We start from the raw sequence: 9106 nt of genomic DNA on the forward strand, positions 1-9106 counted from the left end.
AAAGACACATGGAATTTTTAGGCTATGCTAGTTAGAGATGGTTAGAAATTGGAAAGAAAGTAAGTTTGCATGAAGCCATGGGAGGTTGTTTCCAGGCTTCTTTTTTGGAAGAGGGATGCCACAAGTTTACTTCCAGCTTACATGAAGAAGATGCAAGGTATATACCTCATAAGCATGTAAATAAGGTGCATAGGAGTAGACAAATGGGTATCTTTAATATACGTACAATTTTTTTCTTACAGCTCATGTTTTGAGTGCCAAAAGCACGCGTGGCAGTTAGAGGTTTGTCCAACAGGCAGTCTCTGCCACGTGACTAGGTGCAAGCCCACTACATGACCTGACCCGCAGCTGTGTCTCTCGGATCATTGTGTCCACGGTTGTCCATAGGGTCAGGACATGACGATGCTGCATGGGTTCTGTTTTCCCTCACACTATCGCTAATTTTGAAATAGGAACAGTGCTATGTTTATACAATATGTATCTTTGTTGTAACAGAGATGAGTCAATTCTAGCAGAAGAAAAGCTCAGTCACACAGAAAAGAGGGAGTAACAGCAACAGCAGATAACAAGTTACTTTTTTATCGCACATCATCACCCTCAAGTTTCTCATTACCCTGACACCAATTTTGGTCCTTCTTTCTTGATTTGAGGTGTTAGAGCAGAATCATTTTACAGGAACAACATAAAGATGCACTGAGTCAGACCATGTGTGTCATCTAGCACATTATCCCAGCTCCGACAGTGGTCAACATTAGATGTCTATGAAAGAGTGTAAGTGTGGCAAGAATAAAATAACAATTCCCACAGTACACATGTCCAGCTGAAAAATCTAAAGCTGAGGATCTTCTTGAGCCAGAAATAGTGTCTCTGTGTTTAATAGACCCTGATGGGATTATCTACGGTGAATTTTTTCAAATAGCTTTTGAACATTTTGGACTTTTGAACTTTGTTCCATAAAAACTTTTTGAATCAATAACAACTTTTTAAGACGATAGAGTGAAAATATATCTCTACTGAAGTTATAAGCACTTAACATTCAGAACCCTTTATTTTGTCATTTACAGCTATGGATAGCACATATTTATTTTTTTTTAATCTCCAACTAAAGTCTGAGCAATTTAAGCATGTACTATGAGGGAGAGCCTTTTACATCTTTGCAAACTGATTTTCAGACTCCATGATCATGTACAGGGATAGAAGGTGAAAAGCGGAACCAAATCAGGCATTTAAGCCTTTTGAGGGGTAAAACACATCTTTTAAACAGCAGCCAAAGCAATGTCTTCTTACAGAATGAAGTACAAAATTTCCACAGTTAGACAGAAACAACTTTATCAAAGTTGCAACATTTCCTATTTCGGACAGCTCTGAAAGCTAATGGTGTAATTTATTAGCACTCTTACTAAATCTTTCACTGATGGCACATTAGCTGAATCACTATGACTCAACTTCAACATTACAATCCTAATTTGAGAGACTTGTGACTTGAAATTTAGGAGTCCTTCCCATTACAACTTGCACATGGTATCTTTATTTTGGCGGCAGTGGTAGAGGAAAGGCATGAAGGCACATAAGAAGTTGTTTAGAACCTGCAGAGAGAAATGTTGACGCTTTGGCCTAATGACATATAAATAATATACTCTCATATATACCACCATAATATACCACCCTAAAGAAACTCAAATTCAATTGTTGTTCAGACAGCAGAGTCAGTTTCAGAAGTTTGAAACACAGTGCAATCAAATCTTTTTTGCTAACAGAACACAGGATACTTCCTTTAGGCAGTTTGAAAAGAAAAATAGAATCTTTTACCTCCACCTTCACCGTAACAGAGTCTCCCGGGACAACAAGCACCCTATCTCTTCCACAGCCATTCTTGCCTGAGCTATTCTAGAAAATTCACAGCTCTTTCACAATGATTAAGGGAAAGTAGCCTACAAATTATTTTCCTTCATAAAAAGCCCACCTCCATAAGAGAGCTTTTCTAACGGCATTTCAATTTATAAGACTTTGGCTTCATTCTCCTTGATTGTTTCTAAAAGCCAGATTTATCCTCATGCTAACAAAAGGTCCTAAATCTTGTCTATAATGCAGCCAATAAGGGTACCACTTACAAAGTATTCTGTAAACAGTGGCTCACTAGAAATGTGAACCACTTTGCAGCCCTCTACTCTGCCAGACTTGCCCTTGCTGGTTTGGCTCTGTACTCCTTTGGCCTGTAGGCCACTGCTTCTCTATATGCCTGGCTGACACACAGCTACCACTACTTATGGAAGTCAGAAGCCTTGAAAATCTGCAACAGCTAAATACAAGAGAATCTACCAGCTAGTAGTTAGAATGTCTTGATCCTCTACTTTCTTGGGGCTTTTCTTAAAGGTCTTCCCTATATTAAATGTATATTAAAAGCTCTTGTTAAGCCTTTGAATCAGGATTTGCAGAATGTGGGGTCTAAATATTGGTGAATTTAGTTCTGTTGAGAGAGACTGTTCTGCCAGAATTTCAACCAGACCTGGTAGTAAGCCCCACTAATCTTCTCACAAGCGTTCTTCTTATGAGTCTTCCTGATAAATCTGCAAACCCCACAGACTGGTATTGGCAGAGTATGGATACACATTTGGACTTGGGGTAAGTGCACTATTACTTACTGAAAATAGAATTGAAAAAAATAGCTGCCCTTCTGTTGTTCAGGCCCTAGACAGTAAACATTCAACAATGCTTCTTTCTGCTATCACAGTATGTGTATTTAATTCCTTTATTCTGACTAAAGCATTACAGCAGTTAGTTACCTTTCTGAACAAATTCCAAGAAGCTCATGTACTCCCAACTATTTTGTCCCTTGCTGTGCTGAGGATGGCTTCCCAGGCTACTACGGCTGCTTCTCTTCTCCCATATTTGGAAGTTGGCCTGCAGTATGGAGATCCCTTGTGGGTTCCTGTTTAAATTCCAGAGTCACTGTTGCACATTACCATTTCCTTCAGCTGATGTAAATCAAATACAGTATGAGTGAAAAATGTGAGTATAGGCTTGGCTAACTGCTTTGTGAGGGAAACTGTAATAAATGCAGAAAGTTTGACTCGGGAGAAAATGTTTCACAAGGGCAGCATGCTTTGCACAGTGTGACATCGATGAGGCTATTGACCCTCATTTGGCAGCAGTCTGCACACACTTTACCACTGTGTACCACATTTAATTGGCAATGCTGACACAGTATGTAACAGTAAAGACTGACACACTCACATGGAAAAGATTGTTGCCTGGCATGAGGGGCATTTTTCTATACACAGAGCCCAAAACCTAAACAGGAATTTCATTTCACCCCTGAAATTTTAGGGCATCTGCAGCAAACTTAGTAGTCCTTAATTTTTGCTTCTCATCTTCCAGCAGCTCCAAGACAGCAAAACCTAAACATCTGCTAGTTTCAAAAAATGTTAAAATTTTTATTAATCAAGTGTTATTTTTTGTCAGTGGACTGAATACATGATATCATATGGAACATAATACCTTAAATAGGAATGATTTTAAAATATTTTAACAGAACTAATAGTTTATAGCCAAGCTCCTTTAGGACAGGGTTTATGAACCTCTCATTCCTGTCTCTGAATATCACATGGGTAATCTCACCTGTGTAATGGGGCAAAAATCCAGTCCACTAACACTTGACCCCTACAGGAAAGTAAGGCAAAGCACAGGGATCTTCTCTATGTGTAAGAGATTCACAATTTAAGTCTTAATAGCTATGAATCTGGCTATAGAGGAGACTAAGAGAAGGATGATCATGTTTTCAGTACACTTTAAAGAGATTCTAAAACAAATCTTATGGACATAACATGTCATGAGGACAGTTTTTTCAAGCCCAGAAGTGTTGCATGGATCAATGTAATTCTGGATTCTTCCCTTTGCAACAGGATAAAACTCTCACTACAATCCTAATGATCTTTAAACCTATGAGTGGCACAGTATTGAATACACACTGTCCTTTCTGTGACACCACTGCATTTTTATGAGGAACAGAGAACAAAATGTATACATGCACAGAGCAATCTCACAATTCCTACTGAATTTTCTGCGAGTACAAGGTCCAATTATGTGAAAATAACTGTAGGTTCAGGATCTCAGGGCAGGAAGAAGGAAGTATTTTTGTACTAGGTTAATTTTCTTCCTTTATTGTAATTACTTGAAGCTCGTCTGAGGTCTGGGATACTAGAAAAGTTTTAGTCAAGATGAATTAATGAATATGGCACAGAACAGAAACTCAAAAGTATGTCAATGTGATTTATTCTGTGGATTTATATCTCCACTGTATATGGAAGGAGTTTATACACATATACAGAAATTTGGTGCTATCCAGCAATTTCTTTTTTAAGTATTGCCTAATTTGGCCATTTAGTACTTGCTGATGGCAGTAAACTCCTATATGTACTAATACAAAGCTACAAATCTTTAGTATGCATGCTAAATAAGATAATTATTTAAGCCATAAAGAATCTATGAAAGAGTTAAAGATCTTCACGATTATCCAGTAAAAAAGCACTTACATACATGCATATATTCAAAGAGTTCATTATTACTAAATATAGTATTATTTAATTTTAGCCAGTGGCTTTTCCAGAAGTCTTGGCCAGTCCAAAGGCTTTGGCTTTGTGGTGAATTGGAATGTACAGAAAATTGCAGAAACCCCTGAGCCTGTTCATTCTGCAGTAGGGATATAAATAATTTATGAGACTCCAAACCAGCAAAACACTTAAACTTTCAGACTAATCTTACACTTACCAATACACACATGATTTAATACTTTGATAAATCAAATCCAGTATGAGGAACTACTAGGAAAGAAGTTGATACATACAAGCACCTAATATTACAGGGCGAAAAAAAAGCCTGCAGAGGCACTGATAAACGTGTAGCCAAAAAAACCCCAAGCATTGCATAGGTCATCTTATAGGCTGATTTGGATACAGGGGTCCTTGAAATTGAATTGAACGTAATTACATGCAAAAACACTTAATCAAGAACTGACTGAGTATCAAGATGTGTTCTTGCAAGGCAAATAAAAAAATTTGAGAACTTACTATAGGCATCTCAGCTGAGGTATCTGTCCATTTCAGTGCACAGTAAAACAGGGAAGCCTAAACTGATCAACAAGAGTGATTTAAACCAACCTTTCCCTTTTGAAGGAAATACACAAAGAGCATACAAGAAGTCAGTTGCCACACCCCAGCTGGTAGATGCAGCAGCTCTGTAAACTGCTTGATCACAAGAGTCTTACTGCTCCCAAAAAGCATGTTCTTGGAAAAGAATCGTGGTGCAGCAAAGGCCATTTAAAGCTGAATGACAGCATCCACATGAAGTTTAATATTCTTATCTTAAACACATTTAACACCTTCAGTTTATTTGCCACAATTTCCCTGTGTCCACGTGTAGACATGACCATAAACATTAACCAAAATCACTAGTGGTAAAATGAATGTTTAGACTGTTAAAATTGTCACCTGCTGTGAATGAAGCACTTTGATTGTTTACCAGATAGTCAATTATATTGACAAGCTCTGAGCCAGCATACATACACTCAGAACACAAGTATACATCTCTCTTTGCCTAAAAATGTTATTTAAAAGAACACTGCCATAACAAATGTGATGCTTGGTGGGATATATAGGAATAGTTTTTTCAATTCTTTTTTCTTGTAGTGGCACTCATCTATCCAATCACGGAGTCAAGCTCCTGAAAACTACCTGTTGCTTTTTGAAAAACCAAAGTCTATCGTAGGTTCATAGTAATGATGTCACAAGAGTAGAAAGACCTTTTGTTTCCATTTACTGTGAATAGATGGCAGAATTTTAACTACACATACACTATCATACATGCTTTACATATACATGATAATATATTCTCATCTGGAGTTTTTCAGAAGAAAAGTAGGAAAATCTGGTTTTTTGAACCTCATTCCTAGTTAGCAATTTCTACAATAAGCATTAATATACACACATATATATTTAATATGCTCATCTTTCTTTTCTACATGTTTTATGTTCTTAAAAACATTCCTCGAATTGTGTTGTTACAATCGTTGTGATATTCCACAATAGACCACTTAAGAATGCAGTGTAGTTAATAACATGTTTTGGGTTCAGACCAGCTCGCATAGTAACTAAGAAGATGAAAAAATAAACTACATTTGCACTCTTGGTTTCCCAGTAGATGCTACATAGCTGTGTAGAACTTCTAGCAAGAAACTCCTTGAAGGAGATAGTGAATTGGTAGCAGCATTCTCTGCAGATCTAAGCCCCACTGTGTCCTAACAACACAACACACCTATAGAAGGGCAGCTAGGAACCAAGTGGCGTTGTGTGACGAAACAAAGTTCGTATTCAGGAGATGGCTGACAATTGTGATTTAAATTTTCCATTCCTAATAAGCTGCTCCCATCTAGCTCAGATAGTGACTGATGATGAGTCAGTGTAGAAAAAACCTGAAGTGTTGGTCTTGTTGCAGTTCCTAGAACACGCAGTTCCTAGAACACAGCCAGCCAAGACCCAGAACTAAACAGAAGCTAACTTAGTTTCATGGCAGAAATCATCTTTATAATGGCAAGGCACATTGACAGACTATTATGGTGAAGTTACACTGTCATACCTCCTTAGTAATCTGCTCTTTCTTTCCCCTAAGTTGTCATTTCTTAGGTGTGAAATGTATTCCTTCTGTGCCAGTCACCTACACACTGCAGCTATCAATATAGTAATACCATTCTACAACAAACCCATGACAAATTTAAAATTTATGTTTAAGGCAGACATTACCACAGAAAGAAAAAAAAAATCTTTTTTTTTTAACTTCACTCATCCCTTGCTTACTCCTTAGATTACCCAAAGTTAATGGCTTGATAAGAGGGAATTGCAGAATGCATTGACCTTACAGTCTACATTCACTGATCAACATTAGCCTCCAATCCTCCAGAAGCTCATAAAAAGAGACTCTAATCCTTAGATTTCAACTTATGCTTAAATCTTCATAGGATCAAGACAGTAATGCAATCCAGTTTATGCGATATATAAATACAGCATCTCCGTAAACTTTCTCAGGCAGCTAATCAGGTGTTACTCAGCAAAGTTAGAAGTCGGTGCAGTCAAGGAACAACATCAGGTCATTCCAGGGAAAAGTGATTAATCACAGCCAAGTGCATTTGCCTAGAAAACCTAATCCTTCTCTGCTGTGGTACCTAATACTGAAAATAACTACTGTAAAATGTAGGTTAGTGCTTAGAGCTAACCAGACACATGCACTTCAATGAAGTATTAATACTAGTGAAACACCTTATAATTACAGACAACTGCAAGTTCATGAAGCTCTTTGAAAACAGTTCTGTTCCACTGCTTCTGCCACTTGCAGTTGCAGTGCCATGCACGCTGACCGCAGGATAAAGAACTCTCCAAAAGATACTGTGGAAGAAGCTGCATTCTAGCTACATTGTTTGTAAGCATTCTCCCCTTTTTCTACCAATGCCTGTTACTTCGGTGTTCATACATCTCACTTCAGTGGAAGTAAAGAGAGGGTTTCTTTGCTTCATTAAAAGACTTCATTATGTGTGAGAAAAGGAGAATTTATTATCTGATCATCTGGGACAGACAGACATTATGGCCCTAAAGTCAATGGAGATGTTTGTAAGAAGAGTCTGCTGACATCAAGTTCCCTGCAGAAATGGGTTTAACTGGACTCACCTTATGTTCTTATGAAATAGTAAAAGACATGGACAGAGTGTCTTAAAAGCTAATCCTTTCATTCTAACCACTTTAACTTATTTGAGATGCTAGTCACCACTGTCGTGGTAGTAGTACTGCTTCTTAACAATACTAAAATTTTGAGTGTGTGGAAAGGAAAGGAGGTTCAGCATCTCTTTTTTTCTCAGGGGGGAATCCATTGTTGCATGTGTAATACCGTACTGGAAGAGGACAAAAGAATTCATACATTTCCACCTTGGGCTCAATAAACGGAAAATATTGTGATCAAATCTATTGTTACTTTCTAATCATCTGTTGGGACCTGGAGAGTTAACGAAACTGTATAAACTGGAGAAGCAATCTCACGGTAGCAGCATAATTAATGTATAATTACAGACTGAATACTGCAAAGGGCAAAAGAAACTGATTTTTTAAAAAAAGTACCTGCTGCAAAGCTGTTATTCATGACATCAATGCGACAGATCTGAATACTGCAAAGGAAAGAGAAAACACTGTAAAGGTGGTACTTAAAAAGAAAAAAAAAAAAAACAGTGCTACATGTATTGCTGTTAATTGCATGGAATTTTGCTGGATGTGGCTTCAAAAATTAGGTAGCCACAGCAATAGCAGGCAGAGAATTTCAGTGATGGGCCTGAAGTACAGTCACTTAGTACAGACAATAAAAACTGATTTTTGCACGGGCAAAAATTACACCAATATAACCCAAATAGTGAAACAAACTCTTAATACCAACATACCTCCAAATACAAATACAAACACACATATTTTGGCCCTGTAGATGACTAAAGTTTCAGAAGGCTACCAAAAATGTCCACCTGTTCTATATTTTAGTTTGCCTGTATATACCTAACTATACTTATTAGAGCCACCAAGACAGCCTTTTATAATGATCAGATAACACTTTTTTTCTTTAAAACATATGCATGCACATGCATATTTCAGCCAGAACTCAGTATACAAGATCCCAGACTTAAAGCAATTATTTTTAATCTGAGAACTCAGCTTATGTGCAAGTCCCACAAATTACTAAATACGTGGTTTATTAGATTTGCATATTTCCACAAGACTGAATTTAGCAGATTATTAGTTCACAACATGGACTAATTGCTTTTTGTAATTCCCAGCTGCTGCACGTTACTATCCAGAAGGATTTTTATGTGTGCTCATTATTACTGATCCATAGTATGCTAAAGAGGCACTGCTGGGAATGCATATACTAGAAACAATATGTACATGCTATACAGCCAATAGCTAACAACATAAAATACTCTCATGGTGCATAGTTCAAGTGACTTAATACACTCATTACTGCTGAGAGGCTGATATTTTAACTATGTTTTGAATGCCAATAACATAATTTGATTATCTGTTAT

Source organism: Gymnogyps californianus, chromosome 6 (assembly GCF_018139145.2).
Source record: "Gymnogyps californianus isolate 813 chromosome 6, ASM1813914v2, whole genome shotgun sequence".
Lineage (NCBI taxonomy): Eukaryota > Metazoa > Chordata > Aves > Accipitriformes > Cathartidae > Gymnogyps > Gymnogyps californianus.